Consider the following 27,563-nt stretch of genomic DNA (forward strand, 5'->3'; position numbering starts at 1 on the left):
GAGCAGCAAGCCGCATCTGTGTTACACAGACCACTTCCACGGCTTCCCTTCATCCTCTCCACCAGCAGAGCGCCCTAATGTCTCCCTACTGGTTGCTTCAACCCCTTATTGGCTCATTTCCTTATGAATTTTTAGGGTGAGCTGGTACAAAATGTAATTAATGTTCACACCCCTGAAGACGGGAATCACAAGAAGCGTCTCACCCCCTGATAGCCTTTTTAGTGCTGGCTATTCTCATATACTGAAGGCGTAAGGGCAATGGAGCGTGCTGCGTGCTTCCTGAGCACTTCTTCTTAGGTCGTAAATCTTTTTTCCCAATATGTGTCAGGGAGATCTTGAGGCCCTGTTGCTTTAAAGGAAAGAGAGCCCAAGCACCTAGTTGCGACCCCGCGCCATCAGTTAGCTTGCCACTGTAAATGAGCCTAAAGCATGAAGGTGAAGCCACACTCAACGTACTGTCTTTTTCTCGCATCTGGGACAACTGCCTCTATACTTCAGCTCCTGCTGCTTGATGTGCCTTCATGCTGTGCAATCCGCAGGAAGCACGGTTGCGCCAGTGCCTCTGCAGGAGGCGGTAATGGGTGCAACATTTACGTGCTTGAGGCCGCACCGCCCGCAACAGTAGCCTCTGTAGCAAAGCACGGCTCAGATTTTCAAAATCGCCGACCGGACGCTGTTGTTACGCTTCAATACTTTAATCTTCTCTCTCAGTACCACATACTTCCCCCTCAAATATCGGATCGTTAGACCCTGCAGCCATGTTGCTAGGTCCCTGGTGCAACTAGTCACAGAGCCTGGCGGGAGCTCCACATGACCTCTTTATAAGAACCAACTTCAAAGGAAAAAACACTGAGCATGTTACTTACACCAGACATGTAACAACTACCAGCATATGATGCAAAGTCTCGTCACTAGTCTATGATGTAATGTTACTGTCTGGAATGTTATTCTGAAAAACAAATTAACAAAAGAGCAAACAAATGAATAAAGAAATAAGTACATTCATACACACATGCATAAGTAAATAAATAAATAAATTCATACATACATTTAACCAGTTATGTGTGGGGGATGACTTGGAGCTGGCCTCCACCATGGTGGGCGTGTGTTGAGGACCCCTGTTTGGAGGGCAGGTGCTTCCCCCATGGGCTGCCCGGCAATATGCCTCCACCAGGAATGGCAGCAGAAATGCTTCTGTTGCCACCTCAACCCCTTCCCTGGTGATCTAATGACATCAGCATGCATGCCACACACCAACATCCTCAAAAGTCAGCAAGGACGTGCTGTAAGCCATTTGATTCCCACGTGTCCAAGGACAAAGGTGAGTTTAACTCCAGGGAGAGATCAGGGAGGGCAGACAGAGAGCACTGAGTGACTGGAAAGATTTTTTTTTCCCCCCCGGTTTCTATAGTCCATTCCTGCTCCGGGATTGTGGGTGGGGCTGTGATCCTCCAACAGGAATGCACCTGCAGCAGATCCACCATATGTTTAGGCTGATCTGCCCACAATGGGGCAGAAAGCCACTAGTCACCAGGGATCGTTGTTTATTTGTATGTGCATATAGGGGAGGAGCCACTTGAGCAAAGGTCACTCCCTTTTTAATTGGACATATTCTTTTACCATGTCTGCCTCTCCTGGGGGCAGATCAGCCATACCTGTAGGTCGAAAGCCACTAGACACCAGGGATATTTTTCTGCACATTTTGGGGGCAGCCAATTGGGCAAGGGTCACTCACCATTATTGGGGGTGCTTATTTTGGCCATTTTCTGCCTCTCCTGGGGGCAGATCAGCCATATTTTTAGGCTGATCTGCAGCTACTAGACACCAGGGGATATTTGTATTTTTGTATGTGCATGCTGGGAAGCATCCCCCTGAGCAAGGGTCGCTCCCCATTATTGGGGGCACTTATTTTGGCTGTTTTCTGCCCCCTGGGGCAGATCAGCATATTTTTAGGCCCTTCTGCCCCCAAGTTCAGCATAAAACCAGTAGAAACCAGGGATATTTTTATGTGCATGGCAGCATCTTCAGTAAGGGTCATTCCTCATTATTGGGAGCAATATTTTGGCCATTTTGAGCCCACCTGGGGGCAGGTCAGCCATATTTTTAGGCCCATCTTCCCTCAAGGGGGGCAGAAAACCACTAGACACCAGGGAATAAGTCTCTGTGTGTTTGTGAACTTGTGTTTCACTGATGGTATGTTTGAACTAGGGACTAGGGGTGGTGTGTGTGGACTGGCTTCTGGTTGGCGAAGTGTGTGGCTGGCATTTAGATGGTGGTGTGTATGAAATGGTGCATGGCAGGGGTAAGGGTCACTTCTTCAAGACAAGTCAATTTCTTGCTTTTGCTTTGTGTCCCCCTTGGGGGCAGATAAGACGTTTGTGTTGCTGGCCTGACCAAGGTCAGACTTCATACAGTTTTATAATGAATTGTAATTGTCTGTTTGCCTTTTCTTTCTAGGTACCAACTGCTCTTTTGATAAGGACCATAGTTAGATGTTTTCTAAATTTATGTTACTAAATTGTTTTGCATGAAGCCCAACATGCTGATGCTAATTAGAGGTTAGTTAGGGAATTCACTAATATTGGGTGCAAACAGACAAATGACTGAATCTTTGCTTTGTTGAATACTGCGTTAATGATACCCTGCTAAAGTTGATTCATGTTGACATCGTGCTTTGTTCTGATGTTTCTGATTTTTGCTTAGATAAAGTCTTATTCAAGTTGCCATATTATGATGCTTTTGATGTGCTTATTGATATTGAGACTAATAAACTTGACCTTAGAATTGTAACTAATAGGGATTAAATATCTTAACCTTTATTAGCTTTGCGTGATCATTTACTGGCTGGAAAGTCATGGTGTTTCAGTCTTACTGGAGGGTATGGGTAAATCGAATCGATTAGTTATTGTGAATACTGATGAAGTGATTGATCTGTTGATTGAAATGCCAAATAGCTATCTAATCTTAAGGAGTCCCCAATCAGGGTCAAAAGATTCATTGGCCTAAAATGAGTCCCCTTATAAATAAATTAGCTAGGTCGGAACGCGTTATCACACACACACCAATTTACTTTGACTGACACACACACACACTTACTCACCCGCAAGCATGCATACAGCATACACTTAAAATCATTTTTTACTTACTTTAGCTGCCAGATTGAGTCATATTCCACCTAATTGTACTCCATTTTTTTTTACAGAAATAGTGAATAATATTATTCACTATCTGGGTAGTAAAAATTGTCAGAAAAACAGAAAAGGGGGTCGCCAACCAGCATCTATGAGGACGAGCTGTGTCTCTTTTCCAGGCACTCATTTTGTCACTTTTGAGGCCAGGGTTGCAAAGGCAGTGCCACGGGTCGCAGTTGCGACCCCTGGCGACCCCTAAATGATGCTCATGGCTATGGCTCTACCCGAGAGCAAGCACAATTGAATCAGTGAAAGTGATAGTGCTTGGTGGCTGACATTTCAGCTTCATAGGCCTCAAAGTTTATATGCTTAATTCTGAAGTTTCCATTCTATCAATTACTCACCAGCATTAATTACAGCAATACTGAAGGGCTGATATGGTTTTGAATGGGCCTATAATTTCTTGTGCATACATTTCTGTAGTGGAAGACGCTTTTGAACATTTTAGCGGATTTTTTTGAAGCAGGAGTGCCGTGCATCTAATTTTTCAGTTTTCCTGGTTCCCATCAATTACTCTTCTCGGGAATGAAGTAACTGCTTTCCAATCAATTCCATCTGCTGATGCTCCTTTCTAGTAATCTTACAAACAAGCTTTGGCAAGGCCCTGGCTAAATTGAACCCAGGGATTCCCAAATGCTGCCACTCACATTAAAGCCTGCCTTTTTGGATGTACCAGTGTCGGGAAAAAGTAGCAAAAAAAGTTTGACCTCTGTATAGAATGCATGAAGTAGATAAATGAATGTGGTGTTAACGCGCCTGGTCCTTATTAAGTAAACTTACAAGGGGACGCATATAGGTCGATGAACCTTTTGGATTGCAAGGATGTAGGAAGTTGGTTCTGTATATACTATTTCAAAGTAAGAAATAGTGTGCACAGAGTTCAAGGGTTCCCCTTAGAGGTAAGATAGTGGCAAAAAGTGATAATTCTAATGCTCTATTTTGTGGTAGTGTGGTCGAGCAGTAGGCTTATCAGAGGGTAGTGTTAAGCATTTGTTGTACACACACAGGCAATAAATGAGGAACACACACACAAAGACTTACTCCAGACCAATAGGTTTTTATATAGAAAAATATATTTTCTTAGTTTATTTTAAGAACCACAGGTTCAAGAATTGCAAGTAATACTTCAAATGAAAGGTATTTCACTCAGGTATTCTAGGAACTTTGAATAATCACAATAGCATGTACAGTTTTGACAGAAATGGCAATAAGCTATTTTAAAAGGGGACACTGCAAAAATCAACAGTTCCTGGGGGAGGTAAGTAAATGTTAAGTTCACAGGTAAGTAAAACACTTACAGGGTTTAAAGTTGGGTCCAAGGTAGCCCACCGTTGGGGGTTCAAGGCAACCCCAAAGTTACCACACCAGCAGCTCAGGGCCGGTCAGGTGCAGAGGTCAAAGAGATGCCCAAAACACATAGGCTTCAATGGAAACAGGGGTGCCCCGGTTCCAGTCTGCCAGCAGGTAAGTACCCGCGTCCTCGGAGGGCAGACCAGGGGGGTTTTGTAGGGCCCTGGGGGGGACAGAAGCAGGCAAAGAAAGTACACCCTCAGCGGCACAGGGGCGGCCGGGTGCAGAGTGCAAACAGGCGTCGGGTTTTGTATTGGAATCAATGGGGAGACCCAGGGGTCTCTTCAACGATGCAGGCAGGCACAGGGGAGGCTCCTCGGGGTAGCCACCACCTGGGCTAGGCAGAGGATCGCCTGGGGGTCGCTCCTGCACTGGAGTTCGGTTCCTTCAGGTCCTGGGAGCTGCGGGTGCAGTGTTTGTTCCAGGCGTCGGGTCCCTTGTTACAGGCAGTCGCGGTCAGGGGGAGCCTCTGGATTTCCTCTGCAGGTGTCGCTGTGGGGGCTCAGGGGGGTCGTCTCTGGTTACTCACGGGCTTGCAGTCGCCTGGGAGTCCTCCCTGAGGTGTTTGTTTTCCGCAGGTCGAGCCGGGGGCGTCGGGTGCAGAGTGGAAAGTCTCACGCTTCCGGCGGGAAATGTGGAGTCTTTAAAGTTGCTTCTTTGTTGCAGAAAGTTGCAGTTTGCTGTTCTCAGGAGCTTCTTGATCCTTTGGATGCAGGGCAGTCTCTGAGGCTTCAGAGGTCGCTGGTCCCTGTTGGATGCGTCGCTGTTGCAGTTTTCGTCGAAGTAGGGAGACAGGCTGGTGCTGCTGGGGCCAAATCAGTTGTCGTCTCCGTCTTCACTGCAGGGCTTCAGGTCAGCAGTCCTTCTTCTTCTTTAGGTTGCAGGAATCTATCTTCCTCGGTTCTGGGGGGCCCTAAATACTGGATTTAGGGGTGTGTTTAGGTCTGGGACAGCAGTAGCCAATGGCTACTGTCCTTGAGGGTGGCTACACCCTCTTTGGGCCTCCACCCTGTGGGGAGGGGGGCACATCCTAATCCTATTGGGGGAATCCTCCATCCACAAGATGGAGGATTTCTAAAAGTAAGAGCCACCTGACTGGTAGGTGACTCCTCCTTGTTTTTCTAATGATATACTCCAGCCTTGCCGCCAAAAGTGGGGGCAGTGGCTGGAGGGGCGGGCATCTCCACTAGCTGGGATGCCCTGTGGCGCTGTAACAAAGGGGGTGAGCCTTTGAGGCTCACCACCAGGTGTTACAGTTCCTGCAGGGGGAGGTGAGAAGCACCTCCACCCAGTACAGGCTTTGTCCCTGGCCAAAGGCACTCTTCCCATGTGGCCAGCAACATGTCTGGTGTGTGGCAGGCTGGCAAAAACTAGTCAGCCCACTCTGGAAGTCGGGTATGTTTTCAGGGGGCATCTCTAAGATGCCATCTGGGTGTATTATACAATAAATTGCACACTGACATCAGTGTGCATTTATTGTGCTGAGCAGTTTGATACCAAACTTCCCAGTTTTCAGTGTAGCCATTATGGTGCTGTGGAGTTCGTGTTTGACAAACTCCCAGACCATATACTCTTATGGCTACCCTGCACTTACAATGTCTAAGGTTTGGCTTAGACACTGTAGGGGCATAGTGCTCATGCACTTATGCCCTCACCTGTGGTATAGTGCACCCTTCCTTAGGGCTGTAAGGCCTGCTAGAGGGTGACTTACCTATGCCACAGGCAGTGTGAGGTTGGCATGGCACTCTGAGGGTAGTGCCATGTAGACTTAGTCATTTTCTCCCCACCAGCACACACAAGCTGTGAAGCAGTGTGTATTTGCTGAGTGAGGGGTCCCTAGGGTGGCATAAGACATACTGCAGCCCTTAGAGACCTTCCCTGGCATCAGGGCCCTTGCTACCAGGGGTACCAGTTACAAGGGACTTACCTGAGTGCCAGGGTTGTGCCAATTGTGGAGACAAAGGTACAGGTTAGGGAAAGAACACTGGTGCTGGGCCTGGTTAGCAAGGTCCCAGCACACTTTCAAATCATAACTTAGCATCAGCAAAGGCAAAAAGTCAGGGGGTAACCATGCCAAGGAGGCATTTCCTTACAATGGAATATCCTAGTTAAGCGATAGACCAAAGAACCATCAATAGCACTATAATCAATATCAAACATTAGTGAATAATCCTATCTAATAAAGAATACCATCACTCTCAACTCTGATTAATCGTTTTTATTCCATATTATTTACAATTCTAATCAAAACCTTTATTCAACTTTATTATTAATCGAGCTTTATTAATCATCACAACGCATTATTCAACCAGAGAAACGCAAAATCAAACAACATTGACTAATAATTTCTCAACACATGACACAGTAATTCAGCAAATCAATTTGTCAGTCAGTTGTCACCGTCAAGTCACCCTTGTCAGCCTACCTAACCCAAATTAGCATCAGCATTTGGGGCTTCATGTGAAAACAATTCAGACAAAAACATTAATTTGGACAAATCTATCCATAAAAGAATATTTAAAACAGCACAGTTGGTACCTAGAAAAAAAGCACGCATTAGTCAGTCTCATTTTTATAGCTACCTATCCAAGATGGTTCAGCAACGAGTCAGTCTTTGTCTCCGGGTCATCAGTCATCAGCAAAGTATCAGGCTCACAGAGAGTAAGCCCATTTTTTACACTTCGGACACCGTTTCCTGACGTCATCGACTATCGCTTCTCTGCTCTAAAATCTCTCCCCTTGTCATGACTTTTTATTAGGGTCTTTCAGTCCATCCCACTAATTGCTAATTGGTCAACTATATCAAAAGTTATGACTCTAACCTATAGTTTTTGTTTCGACATGTACACGTCAATTCAGGATTCAAGTTCCATTAGTTTGATTGGTTCTTCTGTCGATGAGAACATCATCCGGCTTTTCAGGTAACAAACTTTTTGCCCATTGTTCAAGTCCTGGGAAAGTACGTTTAGCCTACACTACACATAATTGTATCAATTTGCCCTCATCATCTCCTGTCCACTGGTACACTTGCAGAATTTTCTAGCAGAGTCTTCTGAACTCTGTACAGTTCAAGGTCCTTTTCTCCAGTTCCAGTCCTCGGCAGCCTTGTCGCGTCTTCACATTAAAGCAGGTAAGGCCCAGCGAAAACCAAGCCTCCAGTATGGCTAAGTTAAGAACACAAATTAATATAAAACATAGGTTATACATCTAAATATGACATGTTAATAGGTTTTTAATGAATATTTTTAATTATTTAGCATTTTGTTAACACACATGGTGACCACTCCCTGTGGGCACATTTTGCTCATACATGTTATTTTCAAACATTAGTTTCTTTATCGAGTTTTCTCATTAGTATTCATATGCAAATCATTACAAATTTCTCATATTAGCATATCTGCTCCAACAGTGGCAAACAGGGTAAAGATTAAGGGCCATATTTACAAGGCCCATGGCACAGGGTGGTCCAGCAAGTGCCTTGCTGCGCTGCCCTGCGCCACCAGGAAAGGGCAGAAATGTACTATATCTACAAGATACAGCACACTTCTGTCCTCTCCCCTATGTTGGTGCACAATGGGCTGCCATGCACCAACACAGGCACTATTGCACAATGTGTTGTGGTGATTGTTTTTGTGCAAGAAGGGGCACCTTCCTGCACAAAAACAATCAAGGGAGGCAATTTCCTCCTTTTATGTGTACTGCAGAATGCAGAACACGTAGAAAGAGGAAAAAATTGGGAGAAATAATGTTATTCCTCCCTGTTGCGCCTCACTTACGCCTCCTCTAGGGAGGCATAAGATTTTGACACATTCCCAGGTTTACAAAACCTTATAAATCTAGGAATATATCAAAATCCATGGGTGTTGCATGGGAACACCCACTGCAACACCAATGGAAAGCCTTTATGAGCAAAGTAAGGCACCGCAGAGACTTGCACTTCATTGCCTTACTCCATATCTATAAGGCTTAGTAAAGCCACACAAAGTGGCTTTGCATGGCCTTGTAGATATGGCCCTGCAGACTGCGCCACCAGGGTGCAAAAGTGATGCACCAGTGGCACAGGCTGCTTGAAAATATGGACCAAAGTGTAGTTTCCAGATGTAAAATACCCCATGTACATTTGAAATGGAAGCACATCTGGAAGGTGGAAAGATACACCAAATAGCTATTATCTTCATCATTGGCTTCCTTGTTTTAGTTCTGGTATTATGAGGCGATCTGCCCCCACAAACTTTCACTCTCCTTTACACCGCACATCTATGTAGATCCAAGCAACAGTTAATTCAAATGTGATGGGCCCTAAATAACCCCTCTAATCCCTAGCTCATGCTGTTTTGATCCTGCGTGACTGCAAACAGGCAAGGATTCCCTGTATGGACATCAGCCAAGTCTAAGGTACCAACATCAATGTTACCTTCATTTCTCCCTCTACCTCTGTGTGGCTTAGGCAGGGGGAACAAGTCTTCAGCAGTGTCCGCAAGGTCAGAGAAATGTAGCGCATGGCATTGGAAGAGGCTTCTCCTCCCAGTGCCTTTAAGCTAGGAATAGTGGGGCAAGAGAACAAAAGAAGATTCTCATTCCCACATACACTTGCTTGCTAATGTATGCTGTGATCACTGGTGGTTGAGCACCCTATGCCAAGGTTGCCCAGAGGTCTAAGGATTGGCAATATTTTTGTCTTGTATTTTATCTGCCTATTTGGGTTTCTGTTTTGCTGTTTAAGTGGTAATGCCTGTTGACTGTACCGGGGTTTTGTTTGGGATTGGTTTATTTTGAGCCTGAGTTTGTTATTTCATCTTTTTCCAATACTCGGGTAATATTTCATTGGTCACCATGGAAGGGAAAAGATCTGTTAAGAGGGAGCATGTTGCATTAGATCATTTTTTTGAAGAGGATGGTAGAGGTAGCAGAACATTGTCCAAGTAGCCCTCTGGTAGAAGGCATGACAACTCTGTCATCTTATCTGCTTCTGATGTTCAGAAGATGATTGAAGGAGCAGTGGCCAAGACTTAGACTCACAGATAAGCATGAAGAAGAGGCACATTTGTTGCAAAGATCATAATTATCAAGGTTAAGTGATCCTGTTTCCTCTTTAACTGTGCTTGCTGAACCTAGCGCCCCTTATCCTCATACTTAAGTCAGGAGAAAATCGGTCATCCATATATTTGACCATGTTAGTGAGAAGTTTGGTTTTCCAAAGTTGGCAGGTTCTAGTTCCACTGTGCGATAGACCGACCAAGCTGGCTTTACCCCTGCATGACATGATTAAGTCCCTGATTCTGAGGAAATTGTGAAATCTAGATCACTTGGGTGTGCCACTTTTCCTTCGGAAGACATAAAGTAGGTGTGGTCCCATGCTATCAAGCTCAATTCCATTCTAGCCACTCTCATTGGGAATACTTCCGTTAACCCTTCCTCCTGACCCAGTCAACCAGAAGATTGAATGTGCCTTGCAGAAGTCTTGTATCAGCAAAACCTAAACAGACTGTGCAGGTCAATCGTTGGTGAAGTATTTTGAGTTCTAGGCAGAGGACATCCAGGAAGGAGGTGAATACCAAAGCATTGAAGGGCAGAACACATGCCCTTCTGTACAAAGGTAACAATACCTCCGTAGAAGGAAGCGTTAGTTGAGATTTTAACAGCCATTATTCCAATTATTCTAGATCCTCGTGTCGAAGATGTTTTCAAAGTAAAAAATTGATTAAGAAGGTAGAAGTATCATTAGTTGGAGATTGTATCCAAAGTTTCCAGCAAGTCCGGGAAGAGGATGTCTCAGACAGTTGGTTTTGAATATTCTTCAGTAAGACTCTGCAACAAACTTTGTTTGTATGTCTGTAATTGGGACTCATCCATTCTCCTGTTCAAAAAAATAAGACAAAGGCAAAAGCTCTGTGGGAGGGAATTTTTACATTGTTAAAGAAAAAGGCTTTAGTTCCTCTTTCATTAGAGGAAGATTATCAAGGTATTTACTCCATTCTCTTCTTTGTCAAGAATGCTTCATGGTGGATTCCTTATAGTCTTGGATCTGAATAAAATCAATTTCCACATCAGGATGGTTCATTTAAAGATGAAGTGCTTACAGAAATTCACCTGATGGTCCTTCTAGGGCAGTCTCTAATTATTCTGGATCTTTTAGGAAGCATAACTATGCCTTCCCATTACCCAGGGACAAATTAAATATCTGAGAGTTTTTGAAGGTCAACATTATCAGTTTGCTGTTCTTTAATTCGGCCTCAAGTTAGTGCCCAGCAAATTTATAAAGGTTTTTAACTTTTACACAAAGAAAGCATTATTTTGCACTCTTATCCAGACAATTAGCTGATCCAGTCTCCATCTAAGACCAGTCTCCTCGAGATGTGGAATTGATACTGAATCTTCTACTAAATCAAGTTTTTCTGATGAATTGGGAGAAATGTCACCTTAAACCATCACAAGATGTCAAGCTTGTAAGAGCCTGATTTTGGACATATGTAGGTCTGGTAGTTCTTCCGGATCAGAGATTTTAAAAGAGCATCATTTTAGTCCTCACTTCTCTTCCTCCCTCCACTTAAGTTGGTCAGTGGGATGACAGGGAATAGGTGAGAGGATGGTGCTTTTTATTCTTGATTTGTCACAGACAGGATGTTCTGGGGATAGGGTTGGCTACTCAGGGCTCACCATTAAGAGGATGGGGTATTGTTTACATTTGGATTGATGTACGGTGTTGAGGGAGAGTGCCTGTCTGTGGGTATGGGTTGCCTTTTAACGTTGGAAGTAAAACAAGGAATAAGGACTTAGAGTTCTGTAATTAGTGGTAAGTAGTTTCAACAATAGCGTGAAGTGGGAGACTAATACTCATTTCAGGGTAGAGCCAATGTCCACTCTATTTATTTTAAAGAACTGGTAACAATCCGGCATGTAGGAAGCTGCACGGTCAACCCAGACATAAAAAGAATATTTAGGATCCACCAGGGCTGCTCAAAGCATATTTTTCAAAGATCTGATGACAAATCCCAGACTGTTGACTACATCTCCTGAGCTCAATCAATCCATTTGCTGGCAATGGCATAATCTTGAGGACAATGTCTACTAAGCCACATAGAGCAAAAAGTTGTAAAATGGTTGACTGTCACCCACTGCAATCAACCATCACTGGGTTCCCACTAAAACTGTCCTTTAAAGAAGAAGCCAAGGAAGAGTGCTCATTTCCATCATCCCTCTGCACAGGAAGAGACATCTCTGTTTCCCACCAATACTGTCTTTTAAAACAAGAACCCAAGCAAGAGGACTCATTTCCATCATCCATCTGTACAGGAAGTGACATCACTGTGTTTCCTATCATCTATCTGAACAGGAAGTGGCATCATTGATTTTCCATCAAAATTGTCTTTTAAAGAAGAAGCCAAGCATGAGGAACGATTTCTACCATCCATCTGCACGGGAAGTGACCCCACTGGATTTACCATCATCCATCAGCATAGAAATCAACATCACTCCTCTCCCCTCCCAGGACCTACATAATGGCTGAAACAGTGTGGATGCACAGTGGACACATACAGCAGGGGTGCCACTGGTGCACCATAGGCATCTGCGCCTGTCTGCACCTGGACCGCACCGAGTACCAGGACCCAGGACCTCCTGCCGCTTCCATGCTACAACCCTCTGCGCCCTCAAACCCACATGCTGCTCCACATGTTACTGCCACATCACACCACACAACACTGAAGGAGCATTCTCCTGTGACCCCTGCTCAGTTTCATGCGCTTACCCACACCCAATATTCACCACATCGACAGCACACAAAACCCTACTCTCACACATTCACACATTATTAAAACCAACCAAATAACACTCTAAAGGCCCATGCATGCTCCTCAACACCCATTCACTGACCAAACACATCACAGAGGTCTAGGACCTGCTGCACGACAATGCCCCTCACATACATTTCCTCACAGAAGATGGCTGAACCCTGCTCCGGTGCCTGACACTGCCACAGCCATCCCCATGGCTACAAGATTGCCAAGCTAGACAGACTTCAGTAGCCTGAAGGCAGAATTGCCATCATCCACACCATCAGCTGTTCCACATCAATGGTAACGCCATCCTTCAACATGGGAAACATGTCATTCAAGCCCAGTGGTGCAGTGAACTTCCCCCTAAGCAACAATCTCTTCTACAGACCACCAGAAACATGCACCAACGTCACAGACAACATCATGGACCTCATTGCACACTCGCCCTCAATGCTACCAATTAAATCTGAGCCAACAAGCTCACACCAGTCCCCTGGACAGACCACACCCTTGTCAAGTTCAGCATACACATCCCTGTCCAATACACATGCAGCACCACCAGACCAGCCTGCCGAAACTGGAACGGCATCACTGACAAGGACTTGAACACCACTTTAAACATCCAATGGCTCGAACACCGCAACAGCCTCCTCAAAGCTATCAAGAATTTGAACAATTGGATCACCTCCTGCACCGACTACCTGCCTCCTTTCAAACACAACAATACAAGATCCAAACTCAAGGCCAGTTAGTACATCGCAGAACTCAGACTAATGAAATGCCACTGCAAACAACCGGAGCACAAATGGAGAATGAGTCAGAACAATGCAGAGAGGAGCACATTCAAATCCACACTAAGACTGTACCAACAAATGATCCAGACCACCAAACGATCTGCTCTGGCAGACTGGCTCATTGCCATTACCAACAGAAGCAAATAAATCTTCAACATTGTGAAAGATTTCACCTCTCCATCGGCTGCATTCAACTCAATCACCCACTCGCAGGACCTCTGAAACAGTCTCTCTCAATTCTTCTGTAACAAAATCACCACCATTTACAGCAACTTCAATCTGCAACACAACCAAACAGCCCTCATCAAACGCCTTCTGATCTCATCCAAAGAAGTAATGCTAACCACATGGCTTGTCATCACCCCAGAAGAATCTGCTTCCACCATAAAGTCCATTCACTCAGGTACCCTATCGGACCCCTGCCTCCACTACGCTTACTCCAGAGGACTACAATCCGTCAGCAACATGCTCACACACATTCTGAATGCTCCACCTCTTCCACAACCTTGCCAGATGCTTGGAAGCATGTAACTGTCCTCCCATTGCTGAAGAAACCCTCTTTGGATCTTGCAATGCTTGCAAACTACAGACCAATCTCCCTACCACCATTCTTAGCCAAGGTCTTAAAGGAAATTATTAACAGACACCTCACCCCACCTCACCAATTCCTCGACAGCATTAAGGGGCATATTTAAGGAAAGTGGTGATCCACACAGTGCAGCGCTACTTTTCTTGCACTCTTTAGCGCCCCCCTAATGCCACCAGGTGTGTGCCATACTTAAAATACAGCACACCATGGCGGTAGTTAGGGGACTAGCATCAGAATGTTTTACGCTAGTCCGGCACGTTGCAGGATTAGGGTAAAAAAATTCTATGCTAATCCTTAAAAGCATCCAGAGGCCGATTATAACCAATGGAAGCCTTCATTCAACACCTGCTTAGAGCAGGTGTTAAAAGTGCTAAAAAATTACACAAAGAAATATTTTAGATTTCTTTGCACCATTTTTTTCCCCCCTAATGGGGGAACGCCCCTTTGCATACTTTATGCCTGCCACAGGCATAAAGTAGCACAAAGGGTTACAAAGTGGTACAATGCATGCATTGAGCCACTTTGTAAATATGGCACAAGGGAATGGTCTTCTAACGTAACATTTGCATAAAACAATGACACCAATGTGGCATTAGAATAGCGCTAGTGGCTCCTAAATATCCCCTTCAGTCGGGTTTCAGACTCAACCACAGCATGGAAACTGCCCTCATGACTGCCACAAATGATATCCACATGACTCTGGACAAAAGAGGCACGGTGTCACTCATCCTCCTGTATCTTTCTGCATCATCTGACACAGTCTCCCACCCCATCCTTATCTAACACTTACATGATATTGCAATTCAAGGACATGCACTCCTATGGATCTCCTCCTTCCTGAATGGAAGGACTCAGTCAGTCAGCCTGGCACTGTACATCTTGGATGTCTGCAACTTCATCTGAGGAGTTCCACAAGGATCTTCCCTAAGCCCGCCTCTCTTCAATGCATAAAGTATCCCTCTAGTCAGCATCATCCACTTTCATGACACAAATGTCTTCTCCCATGCTGAAGAGACATAACTCATTCTCTCCCTCACAGAGAAGACACTGAGTACCCAGATAAAGTTCAAAGCCTGACATCCTTATGGTGGTCTTCCCATAACTTTTTGCCTTCCTCTCTCCAATTTTCTGATCTCATTGTTGCTGGTTTTAGGACTCCACGCACCTTGCCACTGCTGACCACAGCTAAAGTGCTTGCGCTCTCCCCCTAAAGATGGTAACATTGGCTCATAGCCAATTGACATATTTAATTTACCTATAAGTCCTGAGTAAAGTGCACTAGATGTGTCCAGGGCCTGTAAATTAAACACTACTGGTGAGCCTGCAGCACTGATTGTGCCACCCACATACGCAGTCCCTGAACCATGTCTCAGGTCTGCTATTGCTAGGTCTGTGTGTGCAGTTTCACTGCCATTTCTACATGGCATTTAAACAACTTACCAGGCCTTAAATCCCCCTTTTCTTCCATATTAGTCACCCCTAAGGTAGACCCTAGGTAGCCCACAAGGCAGGGTGCTATGTAAGTAAAAGGCAGGGCATCTACTCATATGTTTTACATGCCCTGGTAGTGAAAAAATCCCAAAGTCATTTTGCACTACTCTGAAGCCTGCTCTTTTCACTTATATACTTTTAAGTAGTAGATTCTGATCTGGAAGGAGAAGCCCTGACATATTTAGTATGGCCAGAGAGGTAATAGAAAATCCTGCTTACTGGTGAAGTTGGATTTAATATTACTATTTCAGAAATGCCACCATTAGAAAGTAGGCATTTCTCTGCACTTACTGCCACTTGTGCCTTGCTGCCCAAAGGACTCATCTGGACTGCTCTGCTGGAAGGACTGCTGGCCTGCTTGTTGCCCTGATGCCCACTGACCCCTGACTCTGCTGGAAAGACTCTGCCTTCCTCTTCAAGTGCTCTCCAAGGGCTTGGATTGAGCTTGCCTCCTGTTCTGAGGTATCAGAGCTATCAAAGACTTCATTAAAGTAAAGAAAATCCAGTGCATCAGAAAATCAATGCAACGCCTGCAAAATTCAATGCAATGCCTGCTGGGTCGACGCAGCATCTGCCTTACGACTGAACAATCACAGTGCACCCGCCTGATCAACGCAGTGCCAGTTGACCCTGCTCAAACGTGTTATGGGTATTCCACGCATAGTCTCTGGGCTTCAAAATATCCTCACATAGCAGTGAGGAACCAATACATCACCATGCAGCATGGATAGAAACAACGTATGCCTTTGCCGCGCCAGAAAAATCAACACATCGGTTTACTTTTCAACGCATCTCCTCCTCTGCTGCCCTTCTTTGTGACGCATCCCAAGTACTATGGCGGTCATTCTGACGCTGGCGGTCAGTATTAAAGCGGCGGCCAACCCGCCAACAGGCTGGCGGTCCAAAAAATGGAATTGTGACCCTGGCGGGAACCGCCAACACAGCCCGCCACCTTAACACTCCGACCGCCACGGCGGGACACACAAACAGCGCGGCGGTCACCGCCAACAGGCAGGCGGCAGACAATGTACCGCCCACACTATCACAACTCACCAATCCACCACCTTTTCCGGGGCGGGAGCCCCGCCGATAAAAACATGGCAGAAACAGACTACGAACGGGAAAACTCTCACCTCTACACACTCCACGAGGACGGAGAACAGCATGGAACCCGAATTAAACATCCTACCAGCTTCTGTCTACCTGCTCATCTACCACGAGTACGAACGCCGGCACAGACGACAACGGTGAGTACTGCACCTACGACACAGGGGAGGGGGGAGGAGGAAAGCTTACGGGCACACACAAATGCGACCCTCCCCCCCAACTATCTACACACCAATGCAGAGCACCAAGTCACAGTGACACCACCCAAACCCCCCGGAATAATGCAAAGACATAATTAAAGTGAGAAACAAAATTTATGTATAAAAGAGGTTCTTTGAAGTCATGGTAAAATAGCAATATGAATTGTAAAAAATCAAGTAAGAACATTGCGAAACCGATAAACATAGGCAATAAGTCCTGCACAGTCACTTAAATTTCCACTGTCCGTGGGCCAAAGTGTATCAACACTTGAGACCTGAGTCCGTTGGAGAGAACACTGCTGGGGCATCAGATGACAAAACTACAGGCACCTCAGGGGGAAGGGAAGGGGGGGCACCTCAGCCACATGAGTCCACAACGCCAGATCCACGAAGGGTCCACCATGCCCACTGTGCCATCCTGGGGAGTGCAAAGCCACAGTCTCACAAGTCTCTACAGTGGGTGGTCTGCCCACTGTGCCATCCTGGGGAGTGCAGAGACACAGGCCATCAGGTGGATTATAGACTCCACAGGTAATGGAGGAGGCAGGGTGCCCCGAGAGCTGCGTGAACACTAGCTCGACACAGAACCGGCACTGTCAATGGGCCAGCGGTGCTTGACAGGAAGGGCCCAGCGGAGCGGTGCTTGAGACGGCGGGGCCCAGCGGAGCGGTGCTTGACAGGAAGGGCCCAGCGGAGCGGTGCTTGAGACGGCGGGGCCCAGCGGAGCGGTGCTTGACAGGAAGGGCCCAGCGGAGCGGTGCTTGAGACGGCGGGGCCCAGCGGAGCGGTGCTTGAGACGGCGGGGCCCAGCGGAGCGGTGCTTGACAGGAAGGGCCCAGCGGAGCGGTGCTTGAGACGGCGGGGCCCAGCGGAGCGGTGCTTGACAGGAAGGGCCCAGTGGAGCGGTGCTTGAGACGGCGGGGCCCAGCAGAGCGGTGCTTGAGACGGCGAAGCCCAGCGGAGCGGTGCTTGACAGGAAGGGCCCAGCGGAGCGGTGCTTGAGACGGCGGGGCCCAGCGGAGCGGTGCTTGAGACGGCGGGGCCCAGCGGAGCTGTGCTTGGCAGGAAGGGCCCAGCGGAGCGGTGCAGAGATGGCGGGGCCCAGCGGAGCGGTGCTTGAGACGGCGGGGCCCAGCGGAGCCGTGCTTGACAGGAAGGGCCCAGCGGAGCGGTGCAGAGACGGCGGGGCCCAGCCGAGCGGTGCTTGAGACGGCGGGGCCCAGCGGAGCGGTGCTTGAGACGGCGGGGCCCAGCGGAGCGGTGCTTGAGACAGCGGGGCCCAGCGGAGCGGTGCTTGAGACGGCGGGCCCAGCGGAGCGGTGCTTGACAGGAGGGGCCCAGCGGAGCGGTGCTTGACAGGAAGGGCCCAGCGGAGCGGTGCTTGACAGGAAGGGCCCAGCGGAGCGGTGCCAGACAGGAAGGGCCCAGCGGAGCGGTGCTTGAGACGGCGGGGCCCAGCGGAGCGGTGCTTGACAGGAAGGGCCCAGCAGAGCGGTGCAGAGACGGCGGGGCCCAGCGGAGCGGTGCTTGAGACGGTGGGGCCCAGCGGAGCGGTGCTTGAGACGGCGGGGCCCAGCGGAGCAGTGCTTGACAGGAAGGGCCCAGCGGAGCGGTGCTTGAGACGGCGGGGCCCAGCGGAGCGGTGCCTTTCTGCACGGCGGGGCCCTCTTCAGCGGTGCCTTTCTGCACGGCAGGGCCTTCTTCAGCGGTGCCTTTCTGCACGGCGGGGCCCTCTTCAGCGGTGTCTTTCTGCACGGCGGGGCCCTCTTCAGCGGTGCCTTTCTGCACGGCGGGGCCCTCTTCAGCGGTGCCTTTCTGCACGGCGGGGCCCTCTTCAGCGGTGCCTTTCTGCCAGGCGGGGCCCTCTTCAGCGGTGTCTTTCTGCACGGCGGGGCCCTCTTCAGCGGTGCCTTTCTGCATGGCGGGGCCCTCTTCAGCGGTGCTTGTCCAGTCATTCAAGGGAGCCAGACCTGGCCAGGACTTCCTGCTTAGTCGCCCTCCGACCGTGCAGTTGCTGGACCCTTCTGTGACGGAGTCCTGGGCCTGTGGGTGTCCTCCCTCACACCCGGGATGGGGCTTGTGGGGCCCTCCTGGTCCGCGCCCCTGCTGGCTGACTTCTCCGCCCTGCTGCCCTTGCCCTCCTTCGATGAGGCTCTCTGGCCCTTGCCTCCCCTGGATGTTGTGGCAGGTGACGGCCCAGGACTTTGCTCCTTGGGGGCAGCCGTGTCAGTCTTCTGGCGGCGGCCCTTGATTTTACGGGTCCTCTTTCCAGTGGGGGGGGCTGGCTGTCCCCTTGCTGCTGGCCGATGTATCAGTGCTGGGAAAGGGTGGACTCCAAAACCTGTGCACAATGGTGACACTTGAAGCAGGGCTGGTGGTGGCTGAGGTGCTCTTGGGACTCTTAGCAGATGGAGGGGGTGGGTCAGGTGGGGCAAAGAGGTTAAGTTTGGAGAGGTAAACTTTTTTAGGACCAATGTCAACGGTAGGTGTAGTGGGTATGGGAGTGGAGGAAGAGGATGTGGTTGGAGGAGAGTCAGGTGTGCTGTCTTTGGGTGCAGGTGCTTGTGACGTAGGCTGTCGTGAGGTGGTTGGCTGTTGGGTGGGTGGCTGCCTGCGTTTGTGTGTCTTGGAAGAGGGGGTGACAGACACAGTGGGAGAGGACACAGGGGACGTGTAAATGGCAGTGGGGGTGGTGACTGCACGTGTGCGGACTGTACTGGAGGGTGTGGTGGTGATGGAAGTACTGGCTGATGGTGGTGTGCATGCAGGTGTGAGTGGAGACGTCACAGGGAGGGAGGAGGGAGACGAGGAGGAGGGGGACACAGAGGTGGTAGTGACTGTTGGCATGTCTGCATCTGGGTGTTGCTTGGGTGAATGCTTGTGTGATCTGTGGTGCTTATGTCTGGATGAGCTGCCCTTGGGTGTTGAGGTGTGTGCAGGCTGGTCTGATGGTGTGGATGGGATAGGCTGAGGAACAGGAGACAGAGACAGGGTGGAGGCAGTTAGAAGAGGGAGGCTGGAAACAGGGACAATGGCTGCCGTCAGTGCTGAGGCCAGAGCATTGAACGATCGTTGATGGGCAGCCTGACCCGAATGAATGCCCTCCAGGTATGCATTGCTCCGATGCACCTCCCTCTCTACCCCCTGGATGGCATTCAAAAGGGTAGACTGCCCAACTATGATGGTCTGTAGGAGGTCAATGACCTCCTCAATGAGGGCAGCAGGGGTAACAGGGGCAGGGCCTGAGGTGCCTGGGGCGAAGGAGATGCCCTCCTTCTTGGGCGAGCGGGCACGGAGCGAAGGCTGAGGGGCTAATAGGTGACTCTGGTTACCCCAACCTGCCTTGGCTATTGACCCCAGTGAGGAATCCCCGGACCAGGGCAGAGGAACGCTACAATGAGGCACATGGGCGAACTAGGAGGATTATAGAACGGACCTTCGGGGTCCTGAAGGCCAGGTTTAGGTGCCTGCATATGACAGGTGGATCCCTAATGTACTCACCAAAGAAGGTGTGTCATATCATCGTGGCCTGCTGTATGCTTCACAATCTTGCATTGCGACGCCAGGTGCCTTTCCTGCAGGAGGATGGTCCAGATGGTGGTGTTGTAGCAGCTGTGGAGCCTGTGGAGAGTGAAGAGGAGGAAGGCGACGGGGACGACACGGACAACAGGGACACAGTTATACAACAGTATTTTCAGTAGCACACAGGTAAGAATCACCCACGCCTTTTTACATTTACTTCTGCCCTCCTGCATCTCTACTTTCTGTGTTTCCCCCCAGTTCCTTTTAACTGATTTTTGACTTTCCCTTCCCTTTTCAGAGCTGTATGACCCACAGCGTGACTGCTGCTTTGTTTGCCCATGGACTAATGCTTATAGACATTGGTATGTTGTCATCACAATGTGACTGAACATTATTGCACCGTTATGTGTAATACATTTGTAAAGAATACAAGCAGACTCCTGATTTTTGAAGTGCAATTGGTGATTTATTTTAAGTGCTGCATATGGGTCCATGATAGTAAAACGGTGATGGGTGGGGGTGGAATAATGTCCATGGCAGAGTCCAGTTCTCAGTCGCACAGGTGCATTGTCCATATGCCTGTGGAAGGATGGAGCAGGGGCAGTTCAAGGTTGGACAGGGTGACAATGTGGGACAGTGGAATGACATCAGGGGGTATCTTATGCTGGCGGGGTCTTGGCATCCTACTCTGTCTTCTTGTGTGATCTCAGGTTCCGCTTGCGGGGTGGTTGATCTTCAGCAGGAGGTGGGGTTCTGGTGGCCTGTCGTTGTGTGGGGGCCTCCTGTCCACTAGCGCCGGTGGAGGTGGTAGGCTGTTCGTGGTCCGGGCTAGTGACAGGGGCCCTTTGGGGTGCCACATGGTCCCGCAATGTGGTGACTATCTGGTTGAGGGCCAGGACGATGGTCCCCATTGCGGAACCTATGTTCCTGAGTTCCTCTCTGAACCCCATGTACCGTTCCTCCTGCTGTGCCTGGATCTCCTGGAACCTGGCCAGTACCGTCGCCATCGTCTCCTGGGAGTGGTGGTATGCTCCCATGATGGTGGTGAGGGCCTCTTGGAGAGTGGGTTCCCTGGGCCGGTCCACCCCCTCTCGCACTGCAGCCCTCCCAGTTGCCCTGTTTCCCCGGGCCTCTGTCCCCTGGACGTTGTGCCCACTACCACTGCCCCCAGGTCCCTGTTGTTGTTGGGGTGGTGGGTCAGCCTGGGTGCCCTGTAGTGGCGGACACACCGCTGATTGACGCGTCCTGGAGACAGAGGCATGGGCCCGCTGGGTGGGAGCTGTGCTGGTATTCCCAGAGGGGGTTGTGTCTGCTGTGGCCTGTGTCTGTGTGTGGGGAACCGACTGTCCAGAGGTCCCCCATGGTCCAGGCTGGTCATCAGGTTCTAGGTCGACAGAGCTGCTGTCATCACTGGGGGCCTGTTCTGGGGGCAGGATGGACAAATCTGGACCCTCCTGGCCGGTGTGTTGGCGTTCGGGCCCTGCAGGGGTAAAAGAGTATAGTTATTGCTTCTGTGTGTGCCATTTCGTGCGATTTGGGGGTGCCCTTGTCCCCCAGTGCTGGCATTCCCTTGTGGGAGGAGTTGTGAGGGTGGTTTGTAGGGGGGGATGGGTATGTGCAGTGGTCATGCTTAGGTGATGGGTGTCCATGGTTTGTGTTGGCATTCAGGGATTGGTGCTGTGTTGGGTGGGTTGTGCTGGTGAGACATTGGCAGGGAGGTTGTATGCTGGGGGGTTGGGGGTGAGGGTGGGGGTGTGGGTTGGCATGCTGGTGGTTGGGGGGGGTAAGGTAGTTGAGATTAGACTTACCAGAGTCCATTCCTCCACCTACTCCAGCGAGGCCCTCAGGATGCAGGATGTTCAAGACCTCTTGCTCCCATGCTGTGAATTTGGGTGGAGTGGGTGGGGGTCCGCCGCCAGTCTTCTGCACAGCGATGTTGTGTCTTGACACCATCGACCGCACCTTCCCCCCTAGGTCGTTCCAGCGCTTTCGGATGTCTTCCCGGTTTCTGGGATGCTGTCCCACAGCGTTGACCCTGTCGACGATTCTTTGCCATAGCTCCGCCTTCCTGGCTATTGTGGTGTGCTGCACCTGTGTGCCGAATAGCTGGGGCTCTACCCTAATTATTTCCTCCACCATGACCCTGAGTTCTTGGTCCGAGAACCTGGGGTGTCTTTGGGGTGCCATGGGGTGGTGTGGGGTGGTGTTTGTGGTGATGAGTGTGGTGTGTGTGGTGGTGTGTGGTGTTTTGTGCGTGGATGTAGTGTGGGTGATGATGTTGTGTTCCTGTGTGTGTTGGGGTTTTCGATAGCTGTGCTCTCTCTCTCTCTCGCCTTCTCTCCGTATTTCTAGTAGTGGGGGTTTGTGGGTGATGTGGGTGTGTGTTTTATAGTTGAATGGATGTGTGGGAGTGGAGTTTGTATGTGTATCAGGTGTGTGTATTTCAAATTGTCCAATGTGGCTGTGTTTTGGAGCAGGGTGTGTATTTTGACCGCGGCGGTGTGTACCGCCAATGGAATACCACGGTTGAAAGACCGCCGCGTGGATTCGTGGGTCGTAATGGCATGGGCGTGTTTGTGTTGGCGTGACGGTGGAGGTTTGGTCATCTCCAGTTTATCGCTGACCGCTGATGAGGCGGCCTTCCGTGGATGTCGGGTTTTTGGTGGCTTGGCAGTTGTGGGTCAGAATGACCGTGGCGGTTTACCGCGGCCGCGGCGGTAGAATGGCGGTCTTCTGACCAGCGGTAAGAGCCTTTTACCGCTGAGGTCAGAATGACCCCCTATGTGTTAAAAGGATACAACCACTTATTCTTAATGATTGAGACTCATTTAAAGCTTTTAAAAGTGATATCTGGACTTGTGCATATTGGATTTTTGTTGCCCTGATCTTATTTTATTCAGATAAATATTATCTCTTTTCTTAAACTGATGTGGAGTATTTTTTGTGGTGTTTTCACTGTCTTACTTTATGAGTTCTTGACAAATACTTTACACAATGCCTTCTAAGTTAAGCCTGCCTGCTCTGTGCTGAGCTACCCGACGGTGATCACAGGATAATTAAGGTTGTGTTGTGACTTACCCTGACTAGGATTGTGGTCCCTACTTGGAGAGGGTGCATACCTCTGCCAACTAGTGACCACAATTTCTAGCACTGCATAACTGAAGCTTACTCTCGACATCACCACCCAAGTAAATGCCATTACTGCCTCATGCTTTCATATCCTGCAGATGCTGAGGAATATTTTCAAAAGGCTCTCAGTCAGCAACCAGAAAACTGTCAAACACACCCTGGCCACAAGGAAGTTGGACTATGGGAAAGACTCTATGCCAGGATCAATAAAAAAACTCAAAAGAAGGATGCAGACCATTCAGAACTCGGCAGCCTGAATCACTCTCAACCTCCCACTCACATCACATCACACCTGAAGAAGCTGCACTGGCTCTCCATTCACAAACAAGCACAATTCAAACTCCTCACCCACAACTTCACAGCACTACTTAACACTGGCCCAGCATACCATAACCCATGCATCTGCTTTCACAAACTTTCCAGACATGTTTGCTCATCTGGACTACTACTTGCACAAATCCCAAGCATAAAATAAACCAGATCCAGCGGCCGATTCTTCTTTTACATTGCTCCTAAAGCATGGAATAATCTGCTGCTATGCACATGAGTCTCCTCCTTATTTTTTGAATTCTGCAAGAAGCTGAAGACCTGGCTTTTCAAGCAGTCCCACTAGGTTGAGGGTGAGGCTAGATTCACACCTGCTCAGCGCCAGTATACCCTCCCGGATGATAGTGCTCTCCATTTTCCACCTCTTTCAACAGGTAGAAAATTTGGAAGGGAGAGACATTAACTAGTTCATTTTCCCATCCTGTGAAATATGTGTAATTGTCTGGAGTGGTAAGTCAACAGAAAATTTGCTGAGTTGTCAAAAAACTCCACAACTGTGTTAACTATACACATGAGTCAATGCTTCATTGAGTAGCTTTCTCTCATTTCTGGATAGGTAGTTCCTGTTACAATCAAACTCATCCTTCCCCAGTTGATAATTTAGGCATCACATATCAGTTAGTGAGTCTCATCTTTTGGAATTCATGGCTTTGCTGATGCCGGTTGGCAATGTGGCACAGCAACAGCAAAAAAAGAAGGAAAGAAAGGCGTCATGAGGAGATTGCTGCTGTCAGTTACATCATTCAGAAGGCAGGCTTAATCATGCATGTGCCTGCCTACAGATTTAGACAGGCATCATTTTCCTTTTTTTGTTTATCGATCCAAGATGGCTGCTGCAACTTGGATCAGTAAATATATTTTTTTCTGTGAAAGTGCAAAATAAAAGTAAAAAAGGACCAGGAATTGCAGGAGCAATGGAGAACCAGGTGGGAGAGCAGGTGGCAGGAGGGAGCAGCACATGAGGAGAGAGCAACACAAAGAGAGAAGAACACAAAGGAGAGAACACAGAGAGTCTGAGTGAGAAGAACACAATAGGGTGAGTGAGCAGCATATAGGAGAGAGAACAGCATGGGCAGTATAAGGGCATGCTGGAAACAGGAGCACAAAGCTTGAGGAACTTGAGGGAATAAGCACACAAAGAAAAGATAACAGTACATGAGGGAGAGAGTAACACTGGGTGCAGGGGACTTGTATTTGGCAGTCGAGAAGCACACCAGGAAGAGAGATGGGAAGCACTTGCACCTTCATGGAGTTCTTAACAAAAAAGAAACAAGCATTTGCAATGCAATTGGTCTCTTATTTACAAGAGTTAGAATCATTGGCTTTGTAAATTACATCTTTTACCCATGTGTTTTGGTTTGGAGTGGAGTGGATATATGTGGTTTGAAGTGGAATTATGTGGGTTCAATTAGAATTGTTAGTTGTGAAATTGTGTGGGATGGAATTGTGTGGTGTGTACTGTATTTGTGTAGTGGAATTATTGGCATGGTGAGTATATTGGTGAGAGCTGCACAGAATAGATAGAAAGAAAGATAGAGAGGGCTAGGTTGTTTGCGCACAAAATGGTGAATGAAATCCAGACAGAGGAGCAGAACGATTGTGTGGGAAAGAGAGAAAGAAGGGGAAAGCAGGCCACCGCCTATGTATGCAGAAGACCCCTTAAAAAGAGGAAGAGAGCGTGAGTTTGAGGGACAGAAATCTTGAAAAGGCACTCAAAAGAAACTGTGCTCAAAGACCTGAAGTGAACCAATATGAGAGAGGCAGAAACAGCGTGTGTGAGAGCAAGAGAGAGGCCTGAAAGTACACGAAGTCGTTAGAGGGACAAGTGGGAGGGGCAAGAGGTGGACCAGTGCACAGCACAATGAGGTACAGGAAGGTAGCATGTGTGACCAGGTAGTTTACAGAGGAGCCAGAGAGTGTGAGGCAGGGATGAGGGGACAGTGGAATTGCAAGATGAGGGGTGTAGTGGGAGCGTGATGGAGAGATGAGAGGAGCATTAGGTGTTTGGGGGAGAGATTACAGAGTTGGTGGAACTGCTATGTAGAGATGGGTTGTACTGGAATTGCTTGTTGTGAAATTGTGTGGTGTGGGATTGTGTGGTGTGGAGTTGTGTAGTGGAAATATGTGGTATGGTGTGCTGTGGAATTATGCGAATGGTAATTAAATGGTATTAACTGTAGTGGAATTATGTAGAGTGAGATTGTATGTTATGGAGTTAATTATGTGGAACGGTATCTGGAGTTGAATTGTGTTGTGTGGGACCAATAAGCACCGCAGTTGACGTACTATGCCATAAGTAATCCTCAAATCTCCAGGATTTTATAAAGGAGACTTGCGGGGAGAAAGGCATGGACTTCTATGTTTTGGGAGCTAAACATGTGCCAATGTTTCATCTTCATAACAGTACATTTGTTTTAAAACTACCAATCAAAATCATAAGCAACATTATCCACCACCGCAGATAAATAGTAAACTAAGACATTGTAGGATGCCTCGCTGATGACAGTATGTTAAAAACACGCCCAGGGTTGTGTAGCCTGAGCATCAAGATGTGGGTCACACTCTAACAGTGCTCAGGACCCTCTCCGTCATCGCTATGCAATCCGCTGCCATCATCCCTCAATAAAGCTGCCCTGAACCAGGGACCTGCCTTTGGTGTCACCCTTGTTCGCCTCCTCAAACGACTGCAGCGATCTCCTGAGCTGACGCGGCGACCAAGCCGTCCACTCAAGAGCTCTATCATTGCTTTGCCCTGCACAACAGATCCTGGCTCCCTGGGTGACACAGCACTGAACAGGATGGTGCTTGTGGTGGAAGACCTGACCGTCCCCCTGAGCGACTACTAATTGGGGCCTCTGGGACATTGCAGGTTGAGTGACTGTGGCCCTAGGATCGGCCGACGTGGGGAGGAGGCATGGCAGACCCTAAGGTGATCTGGCAGGCGCTTGCCGGGGAACATATGAAAGCTGGCTCACCCGACCCATCTCCTCTACATGCGGCGGGGTGGTGGGGTCGAGGGCTCACGCAAGAGCTCCCTCCGGCCGTGCTTTTCGCACCTGCCCGACTTTGCTGCTGGCTGCCGGAGGAGGCTGATTGCCCACAGCCAGAAGTTGAGACCACTGGAGCGTAAGACAGAGGAGGGCGTGGTTGGACCCTGAAAGCACAAGGCGCAGTGCAAACATCCTCCTAGTTATTCCTCCCATCGCTCCTCGTGCTGCCTGGGCCTTCCATACTGGCAATGGCACACTGGAAGGCACAAGAAGGACCACCCCTACCAGACCTGAGGCCTGGCAGACCAGGCCATATAAAGAAGTTAATGACTACAACACTTGATGAGGGGAGACTTTCCATTGGGGTCTTCTCCTGGCCCCAGGCGCCACGAGGGCCCTAACAGAAGCACGTAACTGAGCTTCCCCCATTCCTATTTTGAAAGGACCACACTTCAAGGGGGGAGGAGCCAGGACAACAGTACGGTACTGACGCAGACTCCAGGCAGGGCACACACAACAAACTTTTGTTGCCCTCACTGCAGCAATCCCAGATTTTGTCCATTCGGCACAGGTTGGGTGCTCCCGCTGGGAAATGGAAGACCTCCCATCTGATCTAGTTAAATACCTTTGCTGCCTCCCATGACTACGCATACCATCTTCCTGTCTTGGAATGTTAACGGGCTCCTGGACAGGATAAAGCATACAACGGTATTAACATTTGCCCAACGACATCGATCTGACGTCCTGTTACTTCAGGAGACCCACCTCTTAGGTGTCAATTGTCCCTTCCTGGTGTGCAGGGTATATGATAGGATATACCACACAGGCTTAACCTGAGGCTACAGAGGGGTAGGCATTTTTCTACATCGTTCCTTTCCCCTGACAGTTAACCAAGTGGTGAAGGACAGATGAGGTTGATTCCTGGCCCTCACTGGCACAGTTGAGGGGTGCACGCTCAACCTTCTGAGCATTTACACTCCTCCGGTAGGTCCTCGCTCCCTCCTGGGTGACCTTTCCAGAGTTCTCCTAGACCTTCTCCAAGGCACAACAATAATAGGGAGTGACTTTAATGCGGTTGCTAACTCTGACTTGGACACC

The sequence above is a fragment of the Pleurodeles waltl genome, chromosome 8, assembly GCF_031143425.1.
Source record: "Pleurodeles waltl isolate 20211129_DDA chromosome 8, aPleWal1.hap1.20221129, whole genome shotgun sequence".
Classification (NCBI taxonomy): Eukaryota; Metazoa; Chordata; class Amphibia; order Caudata; family Salamandridae; genus Pleurodeles; species Pleurodeles waltl.